Here is a 14,978-nt window from a genome sequence, read left to right as displayed (position 1 = left end):
TAAATAATATATTTACAATCTCTATAATGTAATATGAAAAGAGTTGCTGGCAAAATCACAGGCCTGTGAATACTACTGTGGTTTGTTACCAATTGCATACATTTCAATCGGTGGTTAGTGAAAATAAATATGTAATTTTAAAAATCCACAGATTCTCCTCCCCGAATCCTCTGCCTTAGATCATGGACACTTAACTGGCCTCTCTGCCTCTGTTCTAACCAGAACAACTACTCAAGAGGCCAACCTCAGAGCACTTCAAAAATGCCTCTCTTATCAAGTCTCTTCCCTGTATAATGACTTTTGTGGGTCCCTGTCATTCACAGTAGCATTCTCTTCCAGATTGTAGAAATGGAGCTCATTTGAAATACATTCCTGGACCTCCTTTGATTTTGGAGGTCTGGGGTGAGCCTGGGACTCTGTATTTTTAAAAGCATTGTGAGACAGTCTTGCACTGGTGGTCTACACACCAGACTTTGCAAAACAAAATAGAGTCCGAACTCATATAAGTATGGCCTTTGATACCTTCACAGTCTGCCTCACTGTGTCAACCTTTCCAGTTCTATTCCATCCTCGTATGGTTTCCATTCATTCCCAAACAGTCCAGGACTTTCCCACCTCCCTCTCTGGAGAATGGGCTTCCCTCCCACCCCTCCTGCTGCTTCTGGTCCACACCATACAGGCATCTCTCTGCTTGCTTCAATCTTACTCATCATTCAAGGTCAATAGGAACTTTTTCCCCAAAGCCTGAATTCTCCCTGACTTCGTCACTCAGGCTGAAACAATCTTGTTCTCCCTGACACTTTCCAGTCATACGATGTGTAATTATGTCAGGTCTCTGCAAAGGCAGGGGGCTTCAAACTCAGAGCTTCCTAAGAGATTGCTGTGAATTCGTTTAGCATTCACCATACACAAGAAGAAGGAGAAAGTATTGACCAACAGTTTAGGTACTAGGTAAACTAGTCTCTAGGGGAATAAGACAATGTCCTTACTTTCAAAGAGTTTGTGTTCCCTGTTCATCTTCCTCACTGTTTATCTACTCCAGCCCTTTCTGAACAGACCTGAAGTAATCTATTTCAGCCCACATTAATCTTTTATTCTTTGACCCCCGCCCCTAGACGGATAATCAGAATCAGCCTATTTTGGCATTCATTCATTCATTCACTCACTCAATCATGGTTTATTGAGCTCCTACTATGTGCTAGGCAATATGATAGTCACTGGGTATACGTAACATGGGAACAAGACAGTAATGCCCTCAAAGTTCTTAGAGTGTCGTTAACCGCTCTCTCGTTGCTATTTTTGTCTCCCTCGCTAGGCTGGAAGCTCTTTGAAAGCAAGGAAAGACTTGTATTTTTTGTAGTCTTCACTGCCACTAACCTAGCACACTGCTGACACAGCGAGTGTTCAAATACCCTTGAAAGAGTGAGTAAAATACTTCTTTTCCACGCCGCCTTTCCGATTCAGAGCTTCCCTTACCTGATACTGCTGATCTGAAGGAAAAGGCGCCTCTTTGCAGTGCCCTCGGGAAAAGCTCCTTCGAGAGCTGGAGGTGGGAGTTTGACTCTCCTCTCTCAGAATAACAAATCGCAAGGGCACAAACCGCAGCAACTCTGCCGACTGTTGCTAGGACGCATCCGTCGCTAAGAGAAAAGAGGCGAGCCCTCTGCGAGATTGACAGAGAACCTCTACCAATACAGTGTCCGCTTCCTAACAGTCTCTTTCAAAGCAGGCTTGTGATTGGTTGCTACGATGTGACGTCACTTAACGCTAACGGGTGAGGCCTGCAGCTTTCCACTACTAAGGAAAGAGTTTTGTGGCTTAGGTATATTGATGACAGTGGCCCGGCCTGACCCCAGGTCTGACAGGCTCGGTCCATGCCTCACACCCACCGCAATCTTACCCAGAGAAGAATCTTTTTGGGGTGTGGACCCTAGGAACCAGGAGAGGAGATGTTAAGAAGTCTGCCCACTCAGAATCCTTTGGGGCAGCTTTCCTGCCCACCCGGGAGCTGGGCCCTCCTAGGGAGTGGAGAGGAAGCTGCGCTCCACTGAGTGTCGTGGGCGCCCCAGAACCCTAATGGGTTACATTTCCCTCTTATCAGAATAACTTTTGTTTATAATTTGATTCAAGCTTAAGTATGAGTCTCCGGGGAAGAAACTTGAATCCGTGAGTAATCCAAGGTTCATTTTAACTGTGATTAGAAGTCCTGTGGGATTCATACAGTGAAGCTTAACTCTCTGAACATTGTTCTCCTCCTTTCCCTTAAAAAAAATTATAACTGCCTAATTTGTAAAGTGGCAGAATTTAATAAAGTAATGTAATTGGCTGCTGTAATTGGTCTAAATTAATTTTTACACTCAATTTAAATAAAATATTTAATTGAGAAGAGGCTGATCATTTATAACATATGGGACTTTAGGGGGCTGGTGCGGTGGCTCACGCCTGTAATCCCAGCACTTTGGGAGGCCGAAGCGGGCAGATCACGATGTCAGGAAATCAACACCATCCTGATTAACACAGTGAAACCCCATCTCTACTAAAAATACAAAAAATTAGCTGGGCATGGTGGTGCGCGCCTGTCAGTCCCAGCTACTCGGGAGGCTGAGGCAAGAGAATTGCTTGAATCTGGGAGGTGATCGTTGCAATGAGCCAAGATCCGTCTTAAAATAAATAAAGAAATAATAATAATAACGTCCTAATTTGTAAATTGGCAGAATTTAATAAAGCAATGTAATTGACTGCTGTAATTGGTCTAAATTAATTTTTACACCCAATTTAAATAAATCTTTAATTGGGAAGAGGCTGATCATTTATAACATGAGACTTTAAGGATCCTGAATGAAGATTTTTACATAATGTGCAGAAAGATCATATAGATTCTTTCAAATTTCTGAAAAATTTGTGTTCACAAAATTCAAATAACTTTTACAATACAAATTATGAAGGAAAAAAACGGAAAAAGAGGTATTATCTAAACATTCTGACAACTTTTTTCCAGCTTGTCCACTCCCAGGCACTGGAAGATTTGTTTTCCCCTGGGCTCAGTCTTGAGTCTTCTTTTCTTACTCTTCGCACTCTCCTGGTGGCATCAGCATCATATATTCCCCTTAGCTTCAGCCATTACCACTAAACATGCCAGACTTCCATTTCTACATTCTCAGCCTAACATATCTCTTAAATTCCAGACCTGAATTTCCTCTAGCTACTGGACATTTCCAACTACCTGTCTAGTTCAGTTCATGTTGTTTAATAGATGCTAAATAAAGATTAAATGTAGTGAAGGAATGAATTGCCATAGCACCACAACTTAGCAGAGCCAAAGTCAACTCATTTTCTTTCAGGAAACTGTTTTTCCTTCTTTATTTCCTACCCTAGGTAATAGTGTCATTGTCCATCAGTTGCAAAATGAAATGTGAAAGTCATCCTTGACTCCTCTTCTACTGCCCACAGTCAACATATCATTAAGTCCTGTCATTTTTCTTTCTTAACTGTCTCTCAAATAATCTATTTTCTCTTAGCCATCCTCTGCCTCTGCCTTATTTCAGATATGCCTTGTCTCTCACCTAGATGGTAGCAATAGTCTTTTGACTTGTTCTATCTCTTTCCCTCTAATTTATTTGCCAAGTTGCCACAGAATTTTCCAAATCATAGTTTGAATTCTGACATCACCCTGCTTAAATACGCTCAAGCTGGCATATGAAACTCTGTATAAACAGGGTTCTGCAAGACACTGGAAATAAATCCGAAAGGTAATTAGTTATTTTTCTAACCTCATTTCCTGCCTCCATCCCCAGCCCAACCCACATTTTAGTCCACTGCTTCTTAATTGAAGACCCATAACAGCCAAGGAGCAGGAAATCACAGGGGCCAGGAGTGAGTAGTAGGTTGATGGAAAGAAGGTTTATAACATGAAATAGACTCCTGCAACTGAGATATATTTGTTTCGTATAAAAAATTTATGAAGTTTTTGCATTTGGCTCTGCAATGAATTCATGTTTGTTTCAATTTTTTAAAAAATGTCTAAAGCCACTATTAACTAAAATCGACAGAAAATTGAATAAACACAAAGAAACCTTAGGCAACTGTGACATGCTCATCCTGTGGTTTTGCACAGCCCCTGACATACTGCTGTGCAGGTCCAGGAGTGTGTGGGTCTCAGGTTGAGAGTCAGAGCTCTGGTTACCCAGCTCCTGACTGGTCCCCATGTGCTGTGCTGGGTTACAACTGTGTGTCTGCTTATTCCGCTGCCTCAATTTCTGCCTCTACCTCCATCTGCAATGCCTTTCTTCATCCTCATTACTTGGTAAATGACTATTTATTTTTCAAGACCCAATTCAAATGTCACCTTCTCTGTCTGGCCATATAGGCACTCAATAGAATTAGACACTCTTTCCTCTGTTTTTCCATTATAGCAAGTATTACATTGTGTTGCAATAGCTTGTTTACATAGATGTCTGCCCCTCTAGACTTTAAGGCAGGGATGGTGTCTCATTACTTTATATTTCCTTTACATCCTTTATATCACACTGTCATATAGTGTCAAACACAGGTTTTGGTTTGTTGTTGTTTAGAGAGGGGATCTCACTATGTTGTCCAGACTGGTTTTGAACTTCTGGGCCCAAGCCTTGGTGTCCCAAAGTACTGGGATTATAGGTGTGAGCCGCCATGGCCGACTGGACATAGGTATTTAATGAAGCATATATTTAATTATGTAATTGATTTACTATTCTTGCAAGTAAATCTAAATGAAACTCTCTAACAGAAGCTTCTTTGTATTTTTCTAAATAATTTGCTTTCCATAAAAAAAAAATTATAATCCTTCACGGTCAGATTTAAGGAAGTAAGAATTATAACCTTGTGATCTGGCTGAGACAACAAGCCCTTCTGTCATCTTTTCTTTAGAGACATGCCAAGGGGATGTCCATTTGATGGAATGAGCCATAAGTCACAGTACTAAGAAAGTTAAAAGTTAAATTGGAAATGTTTAGAAATTTCTTCATGTTACAAATTCATGATTGATTGACTACCTATTCTTTCATGGGAGTGGTCAGAAATGAAATATCATCATGGTAGCTAGTGGATATGTCCATGCTCTTCCAGGGGAGGTTGAATTGAATTTCCCTGAAACTTGAAGAGATGTAAAAATTAATTTTAGTTTTATTGAATGAGCAAACATCTAAAGAGTCAATAAATCATAATTGAAAATATTTCCCTGATTCTTTAAGGACATCTTGATAAGTTTCAGATTGAGTTTACAAAAGGATCATCTGATAAATTGATATGAGGTAGATTTTTACTACTTATTATTTTGGTGAGTGACTCATCCTTTTTATGGATTATTTTTTAAAGAGTTAGCGCAGGACTCTTTAGGCGTGGAGGACCCTATTTTATGCCTGGAAGGGAGAAGTTTTCTTGTTTGAGCCCTAAACTGCTGGGATTACTACATATTTTCCAAGCGCTTGGGGAAACTACCACAACCTATTGCATGAGGAAGCGAGAAGCATTTGAAGAGTACTCAGCTTCAGAAAGGAGAAAAAGAGACAAAAAAGCCTGACCCTGGGACGAAGATTTAGCTGTTGGAAGAAAGGGCCAATTTTTGCAATTCTAGAAAAAAAATGGACTAGAACATTAATGAGAAATTAGGATCTATTCAACATTAAAGTCAGGAGAAAGACATTCTTAACTGCACAGAATGGCTTGAGTCTACTGGAGACTAAGGAAGACACAGGCCCCACATGGCTCCAGAATTGCTGGCCCTTCCCATAAGAGAAGGCAGGGCTCCAGCACTCATCTGCAGTCTGCAGGCAGCAGGTATCTCCAGAAGGGCCAAAGAGAGAGCTGTGGAGGTAAAAACAGGGCCATGTGGTAGCAGAGTGAACTTACTTGTCAGTACGGCTGAGACTTAACTCCCTACACCTAGAAATAGTTGGTGGTGGGAGAGTCATTGTATGGTAGTGATAGACCTACAATATCATAAAGCATTAAAAGTCAGTGAATATCAGTTTTACATGTATAATTTTTATTGTCATTAGAACACTTAAATATTGTTTAAAGTGAAGTCACTCAACTATTGTATTTAAATAAGGAAATTATGTTGAAGCCTAAATTTGTCACTTTCTGCATAGGTGACATTAAACAAGTTATTAAACTCTCTAAATCTCATCTGCAAAATTTGGGATGATAATGCTTTCATCAGAGCCAGGCCAGATAAAGGGCAAGAGCAACCACATTGAGTAACCAAGGGTGAGGGCAACCAATGCTGCCCTAAGGGGCATTCTTCAAAAGATACCAAACTTCCCTATGGTGAATTGTGAATAGGTTGTCAGTTAGTTTGGGTTTCCATAGGGAAAATTTTACATGCCAGGAGAGACATAAATGTATTCTTCTCTCAACCAAATAGCTTCAGATTTGAAATAAAATCTATGTTGAAAAATTTTGCCATTAAAGGTAACAATCATGAGGGTCAACCAAAAGGCAATACTCCCATTCCTGAGTTCAGCCTGCTTTGATACCTACATTTTGATTTAATTTTTAATTTTTTCAAGATGGAGTCTTGCTTTGTCATCCAGGCTAGAGAGCAGTGCTGTGATCTTGGCTCACTACAACCTCAGCCTCCCAGGTTCAAGTGATTCTTGTGCCTCAGCCTCCTGAGTAGCTGGGATTACAGGTGTGTGCCACCACGTTCAGCTAATTTTTTTGTATTTTTAGTAGAGATGGGGTTTCACCATTTTGGCCAGCCTGGTCTTGAACTCCTGACCTTAAGTGATCTGCCTGCCTTGGCTTCCCAAAGTGATGGGATTTTGGGCATAAGCCACTGTGTCCGGCCTGATACCTATAGTTTGAATAGTTTGGCACTCCCCAAAAGTTGTCTAGTTTGGAAAAGTGTGTTTTTAATAAGTTATTTCAAATGTAAAGAAAGAATATACATGTTTATTAACAGAAATCAATTTTTCCCTATTTCCACTAGAAAAATGGTGAACACATTTTTAAGGGCTATTAGTATGAAAGGATGCCAAATTACTAGCCTGTCCAGATTGCCCACAGATTTTAATCTGTCCCTTCCTCATAGTATTGCCATGAAAAACCAGATAGTGCCTCAAATGTGGCATATTCTCAATGAATAGTTGTGGAACCAGAATTAATCAAAATTCTGTTCCAAATGAATGTATAGACATTACCTCTGTCCTTTGGTGACTATTAAAAGTAGATTTGAATACCCAACTGTCTACAAGACATTTCCACTTGGATGTTTAATACATAGTTATCTAAAGCCTGGCCTTTCCTTCAATGCCAGCCAGGAAATATTTACTACTAGACCACTAGTTTATGAAATAATTGTGACCCATCTGTAGTAAAAGTAGTACTGAAATTGGGAGTTTAAAAACTTTTTAGCAAATTGACACAGTAACTTCATGTTATGTATGAACAAAATTGAGGTTTATATTTCAAACGTCCTTATTTCATTCTTTTAGCAATTTATTTATATTGTAATTTTACAGAATTATTAGTCTGTGAAAGAAATGAAAACAAAACCAAGTCAACTAACCTTTAACAGATAGTCTGAGAAGCACTTTATAGACACTTCAAAAACACATTAAAAACTGAACTGCTGGTTCTCCCTAGATACCTGCTCTTCCTGCCATCTTCTTCATCTTAGCTGATGGCAATTTCATCTTCAGGGTCACTGCACAAACTTAAGAGTCATCCTTCACACCTTTTCTTCCATCCTTCACACTTTTAGGATATATTTTCAACACTGCAGTCAGAGGGATGCACTTTTAAAACAAGTCATATCATGTCAGTCTTCTGCTCAATACCCTCCAACAGCTCCAATTTCACTCCATTTAAAAGCCAAGGTCCTCACAATGGCCAAGGTCCAGCATAACCTGGTTCCTGTTATTTGCTTCATTTCCTACCATTACTCCCTGCAGTTCACACCACTGCAGACATACTGGTGTCCTTAAGGTTACTCAAACACACTAGGTAGGCATCTCCTCTTTTGCATTGGCTGTTCCCTCTGCCTGGAGAACTTAAACAAGATATCCTTCAAGTTTTTGCTAAAATGTTAACTTCTCAGTGAGGCCTACTCTCCACTGTTTTTAAAATGCCAACTTCTCAGCACTCCTCATTCTCCTTTCTCCGCTTTATTTTTACTCATAGTATTTATCACCTTCTAACACACTGTGTACTTATGTTTGACTGTTTGTGTCCACTAAAATGTAAACTCTACAAGGGCAGGGATTTTTGCCATGCTTACTCCTCCTGTCCCAGTGTCTAAGTCTATGTTGGCATACAGAAGGTATGCCACAAATGTTCATTAAAGGATTTGGAACAACCACTTTTGAGAGTAATTTGACAGTATATATTAACTAAAAATGAATACCTCCTATAATCTAGCAATTCTACTTCTGGATATTTACCCTAGAGAAAATTTTACAGATGTGCATAAGAAAATGATTCATGGATGTTCACTGCTGAAGTTTTTTGTTTTTTGTAATGGCAAAAGATGGCAGCAACCTAAATGTCCATCAGTAGTGAAATGCATAGAATGATATGGTATAATCAATAAAATAGCATACAGCTGCTAAAATAAACTTGAATGAATATAGCTTAAGATAAAATGGTAAGGTAAGTGTTAAAGATTAGGTACAGAGCAATGCTATCTTTGTAAACAAAAACATGCATGAATGATTCCTATATATAATGGGAACATATATTCAAGAAAAGTATTACAAATGGACTGAAATGATTCACACCAATTCATGATAGAAGGTTATACTCAGGGAGGGTTGGTGTATTAGTCCATTCTCAGACTGCTATAAAGACACTACCTGAGACTGCGTAATTTATAAACAAAGGAAGTTTAATTGACTCACAGTTTCACATAGCTGGGGAGGCCTCAGGAAACTTATAATTATGGCAGAAGAAGCAGGCATCTTCTTCACAAGGCAGTGGGAGAGAGTGTGAGTGTGTGAAGGAGGAGCTGTCAAATACTTACAAAACCATCTGATCTCCTAAGAACTCACTATCATGAGAACAGCCTGGGGGAAACCGCCCACATGGTCCAATCACCTCCCACAGGGTCTCTCCGTCTACAGGTGGGGATTATGGGGATTACAATTCAAGATGAGATTTGGGTGGAGACACAGTCAAACCATATCAGTTGGTTAACTTTATAATGCTTTATTCCTCATAAATTAGGAAGGCCAAAAACAAAAGAAAATGTAAAATGTGTTCAATTTGGGGGGTTGTGGGTATTGAATAGCATTAATGTATTGTTATTTTTGTAGTTTTCTGTATTTGAAATTTTCTCAAAATTAAAAAAATCATCTTCTAGACTGTAAGATCCTTAAGAACAGCACTATATTTTATTAATATTTTCATTGACAGTATCTAATACCATTACTGGAAAATAGGAGTCCTCAATAAATACTTGCTGAATATGTATGTGTTAAATAAAAAAAAATTTTATTGAGAAAAAAAGAAGAAATTAAGGGGAGAAAGATAAATGGTACAGATGTAAGAAGACAGAAAGGTAAAAACTATTTTGGGTTTACAAATGTGTGATTTAATACTCACGCCTCCTGACACTTTCAGCTGAGCTACCTTACTCTAAAACAGATAGGAATTTTGAATACCAAGATAGGGATGTGAAAAAAGCTCCCTTTCATCCAGCAGATATGAAGAATGTCATAGAGATCTACTGGCTTGAGATTCAGGAGCAAAAAATTGGAATTCTTGAAATCATAAGTTACTTTGTAGTTTTCATAACACTTTACATGTTTCATAACACTTTACATGTTTTAAAAACATAATGAGTAACCATAATAATAAACTGAAACTTTTCTGTGCTAGAATTATACTAAAAGTTTCAGAGGTTTCTTCTGGTTTTAAAAAAGATAATAAAAGCATGATTTATTATTATTATCAGCCAACATACTGAAGAAGAGTTTGTATTTGATTATATATGATAATGATCATAGATATTTCGTAGTAAAAATCATTAAAAGAAGGAAGCATTAATGCAAAATAAATTCCAAATAAAAACTTCTAAATTTTAATTAAAAATAATTCTTCAAACGACAATTTAAAACACATAAAACAATTTCCTTATCTGATATATTTCATCTTTGCTTTGTGACAGATATTCCAGATGAGAGAAAATTTCTCTCATTTTGCACTTGATGTCAGTTCACTTGTTAAACGTGCTTCCAAAGTATTATCAGATTGGACATTGGAATATCTGTTGCTTTATATAAGCTCATTTACTTTTTTAACAATAAAAATATTTTGTTTTACAAAGAACGATACCCTTTAGTGAATATTCAAACTCTGGAAAATGCAGAAAACGAGATTGGGTATTCAAATACAGTCATGCATAGCTTAATGATGGGGATACATCCTAACAAATGCATTGTTAGGTAATTTTGTCATTGTATGAACATCATAGAGTGTACTTACACAAACCTAGATGGGATAGCTTTCTATACACCTAGGCTATGTAGCGTAGCCTATTATTCCCAGGCTACAAACCTGTACAGCATGCTACTTTACTGAATACTGTAGGCATCTGGAACACAGTGTTTAGTATTTGTGTATGTAAGCATATCTAAACATAGAAAAAATAAAACAGTCAAAATATGATATAAAAGATTAAAAATTGGGGCTGGGCATGGTGGCTCATGCCTGTAATCCCAGCACTTTGGGAGGCCGAGGCAGGTGGATTGCAAGGTCAGGAGATCGAAATCATCCTGGTTAACATGGTGAAACCCCGTCTCTACTAAAAATACAAAAAATTAGTCAGGCTTGGTGGCGGGCGCCTGTAGTCCTAGCTACCCAGGAGGCTGAGGCAGGAGAATGGCATGAACCCGGGAGGCGGGGCGTGCAGTGAGCCGAGATCACACCACTGCATACCAGCCTGGGCAACAGAACGAGACTCCGTCTCAAAAAAAAAAAAAAAAAAGATTAAAAATGGTACACCTGTATAGGGGACTTACCATAAATGAAACTTGCAGAATGGAAGTTGCTCTGGGCAAGTCGGTAGGTAAGCAGTGAGTGAATGTGAAGGCCTAGGTCATTATTGTACACTACCTTAAATTATAAACACATAGACTACACTAAATTTATTTTAAACTTTTTTCCTTTAATAATAAGTTAATGTTAGCTTACTGTAAGTTTTTTATTTTATAAGCTTTTATTTGAGACAGGGTCTTGCTCTGTTGCCCAGGCTAGAGTGCAGTGGCATAATCACGGCTCACTGCAGCCTCCACCTCCTGGACGCAGTGATTCTCCCACCTCAATCTCTGGAGTAGCTGGGACTACAGGAACATGCCATCATCCCTGGCTAATTTTTAAAAATTTTTGTAGAGATGAGGTCTCCCAGTGTTGCTCAGGCTGGTCTCGAACTCCTGGACTCAAGCAGGCCTCCTGCTTTGGCCTCTCAAGTGCTGGGATAAACAGGCATGAGCCACCTCTCCTGGCCTAAAAATTTAAATTATTTATTCATTTATTTATTTTTCATTGCACAATGGAAATAGTATGAACTTTTATTTATTTTACTTTTATTTTTTTTTGAGATGGAGTCTCCCTCTGTCACCCAGGCTGGAGTACAGTGGTATAATCTCAGCTCACTGCAACCTCCGTCTCCTGGGTTCAAGTGATTCTCCTGCCTCAGCCTCCGGAGTAGCTGGGTCTACAGGTGCCTGCCACCAAGCCCGGCTAATTTTGGTATTTTTAGTAGAGACAGGGTTTCACCATATTGGCCAGGCTGGTCTCGAACTCCTGACCTTGCGATCCACCCACCTTGGCCTCCCAAAGTGCTGGGATTACAGGCGTGAGCCACTGTGCCCGGTCAAACTTTTAAAATGATTAAATTTTCCTTTGTAATAACACAGCTTAAAACACAAACACATTGTACAGCTATACAATAATATTTTATTTATATCCTTATTCTACAAGCTTTTTTTCTATTTTCCAATTTTTTAAAACTTTTTTTTCGTTAAAAACTAAGACAAAAACACACACATTAGCATACGCTTACACAAGGTCAGGATTAACAATATCACTGTCTTCTACCTCTACATCTTATCTCACTGGAAAATGTCCAGGGGTAACAACAGGCATGGAACTGTCATCTACGATAACACCATCTTCTTCTGGAATACATCCTGAGGCTATTTGACAGCTGGCTTTTTTTTTTTTTTCAAGTAGAAGTATACTGTAAAATAATGATAATAGTATAGTAAATATGTAAGCCAATCACATGGTTGCTTATTATCATTGTCAAGTATTATGTACTGCACATAACTGTATGTGCTACACTCTTATAGACTGGCAGTGCAGTAGGAGTTTATTTACACCAGCATCCCCACGAATAGGTAGATAACGCATTGCTCTACAATGTTATTGCGGTGACATTACCACATCACTAGGTGATAGGAGTTTTTCAACTCTGTTACAATCTTATGAGAGGTGTTGTGTACGTAGTCGGTTGTCCACCAAAGTGTGTTATAATTGTAATATACCATTTGGATATTCTAGCAACATCAAAAGCATCACATAGAATCATATGTTGAGGCCAGGTGCGGTGGCTAATGCCTATAATCCCAGCACTTTGGGAGGCCAAGGTGGGCGGATCACCTGAGGTCAGGAGTTCAAGATCAGCCTGGCCAACATGGTGAAACCGCATCTCTACTGAAAATACAAAAATTAGCTGAGCGTGGTGGCATGTGCCTGAAATCACAGCTACTCGGGAGGCTGAGGCAGGAGAATCACTTGAGCCTGGGAGGCAGAGGTTGCAGTGAGCTGAGATCGAGCAACTGCACTCCAGCCTGGGCAACACAGCTAGACCTTGTTTCAAAAAAAAAAAAAAAAAAAAAATGTTGAAATTAGCAATGTAGGGACTTGTTTTGCTTCCAACACTTATTTCTTGCAATACCATTAATTGGATTAACACAATATATTCTATGAGTATAAATGTATTGATGTTTATCTACAAGAATGACTCACCGCCAAGTCCAGAAACACGCACTTACAATATTGTAAAAGTTAAAAGCAAGATTGACTGATAAGATCTTAACTGCTTTTTTATGCACTCCTCTCCTGCTTTCCAGGAATGTTTATGTAAACCTTTCATGTCAGCTTTCCTGCCTTTCTTTTGACTTGGTGTCAATATATTACTTTAAGTCAGTAAAATAATATATTGATTGTTAAGGTTTAATATTCCCTTTTACATTGTTTTAACATCTTTGTCAGAAATCAATTGACCATATATGTGTGAATCTATTTCCAGATTCTATTTTGTTCCATTGCCTATGTGTAGTCTATATGTCTCTCTTCATCAGTACCAAGTTGTCTAGCTTAAATAACTTTTTGATATAGGTAGGATAAATCCTCCAGTTTTATCTTTCTTTTAAAAAATGGATATTCTTGATTCTTTGTATTTGCTTCCATAGGAATTTTAGAATCAGGCTGTCAATTTCTACAAAACAGTTGGCTAGAATTTTCATTGAGATTGGGTTGAATCTATAAATGAACTTGGTGAAAACTGACATTTTAATAATATTGATTCTTGTAATTTATGAACATGGTTGATATTTTCATTAAGTCTTCCAATAAAAAGGGGGAGTCAGCATTTATAAGCACATCACATATGCTTGACACAGTAATGGGTGCTTTACATGTATCATATTAATTAAAAATCACCATTCCTTTTATTAGCTAGATTGTGTTAGGGACAAGCTGCCCCAAAAAAGCTTCTTGGTACTGCCAACACCCCCACCCCCACCCCCGCAAACCTCTCCGTGTCACCCCTCCCCTTCCCCCAAACCTTTTTACATTTCTAAGCCCTTATCTAGGCACCGCGGTGAAGCCAGCAGACTTTTACCTATCAGGCCTTGCTGCTATAAAGCAAACCCAATTACAAACCATCTGGACCGCACAGTGGGAGGTCGTGGGAAGCGTAAACAAATTTTACCTACGCCTCCGGTACCACAAACGTCACGAGGTGATATGTGGCAGAGTAAACCAACAAACAACCACAGGCTCTCTCTCCCCCATATAAACCCCTCATTTTGTAAGCTCAGGGCTGCCTCTCTCTGTAATGGAGCAGCCGGGAGGTTGAATAAAGGCTTGCCTGAACTTGTCTGTCTGTCTGTCTGTCTCTCTCTCTCACTCACTCTCGTTCTTTCTCTCGGCTAACCTTACAGATTGCACATAAAAGGAAAAGGGGTTGAGAGAAGGTAAGTAACTCCCTAGAGACCAATAAGTGGCACAGAAGGTTATTTGGGCCCTCATCTGCCTGAGTTCAAACCCTGACTTTTTCTGTTCACCGGTCCTTATAACTCAGCTAAAACGAGGGTTAAGCAAGGGCCATAATTTATGACTGTGAACCTCTACAAAGTTCAGATTGTTCCTGAACAATCAAGCATTTCAAACTCTTACCATCAAGTAAGGAGATAGCGTTACATCGTGTGTAGGCATATGTGAATTAAAGATTACATTGTATTTCCCAAATTGCACTTGAGAATTGTGCCAATTATATCCTTTCTGTTCTTGTTCACGGTATGCGGGATCTACCTTGTTCACGGTATGTGGGATCCAGGTTAATCAACAGCATAAAGGCCGGGCGCGGTGGCTCAAGCCTGTAATCCCAGCACTTTGGGAGGCCGAGACGGGCGGATCACGAGGTCAGGAAATCAAGACCATCCTGGCTAACATGGTGAAACCCCGTCTCTACTAAAAAATACAAAAAACTAGCCGGGCGAGGTGGCGGCGCCTGTAGTCCCAGCTACTCGGGAGGCTGAGGCAGGAGAATGGCGTGAACCTGGGAGGCGGAGCTTGCAGTGAGCTGAGATCCGGCCACTGCACTCCAGCCCGGGTGACAGAGCGAGACTCCGTCTCTAAAAAAAAAAAAAAAAAAAAAAAAAAAAAAAAGCATAAAATTCTTGTACCCTGTTGCAAAAATTTATTAGTAATCC

At 39.2% G+C, this 14,978-nt stretch overlaps 1 protein-coding gene across 1 annotated transcript in view; it reads right to left on the bottom strand.

Annotated features, from left to right (window-relative positions):
* The window catches only part of WDR63 (WD repeat domain 63), a 73,790-nt gene extending 72,131 nt beyond the window's left edge, over window positions 1-1,659 (bottom strand). The window contains exon 1 of the mRNA XM_033225444.1: window positions 1,477-1,659. The gene's annotated coding sequence lies outside the window, so the exon portion shown is untranslated. The remainder of the gene's footprint in view (window positions 1-1,476) is intronic.
* Window positions 1,660-14,978: the final 13,319 nt, after the last annotated feature.

Source organism: Trachypithecus francoisi, unplaced genomic scaffold (assembly GCF_009764315.1).
Source record: "Trachypithecus francoisi isolate TF-2019V2 unplaced genomic scaffold, Tfra_2.0 Lachesis_group12, whole genome shotgun sequence".
NCBI lineage: Eukaryota > Metazoa > Chordata > Mammalia > Primates > Cercopithecidae > Trachypithecus > Trachypithecus francoisi.
This window is presented reverse-complemented; position numbering and strand designations above follow the sequence as displayed.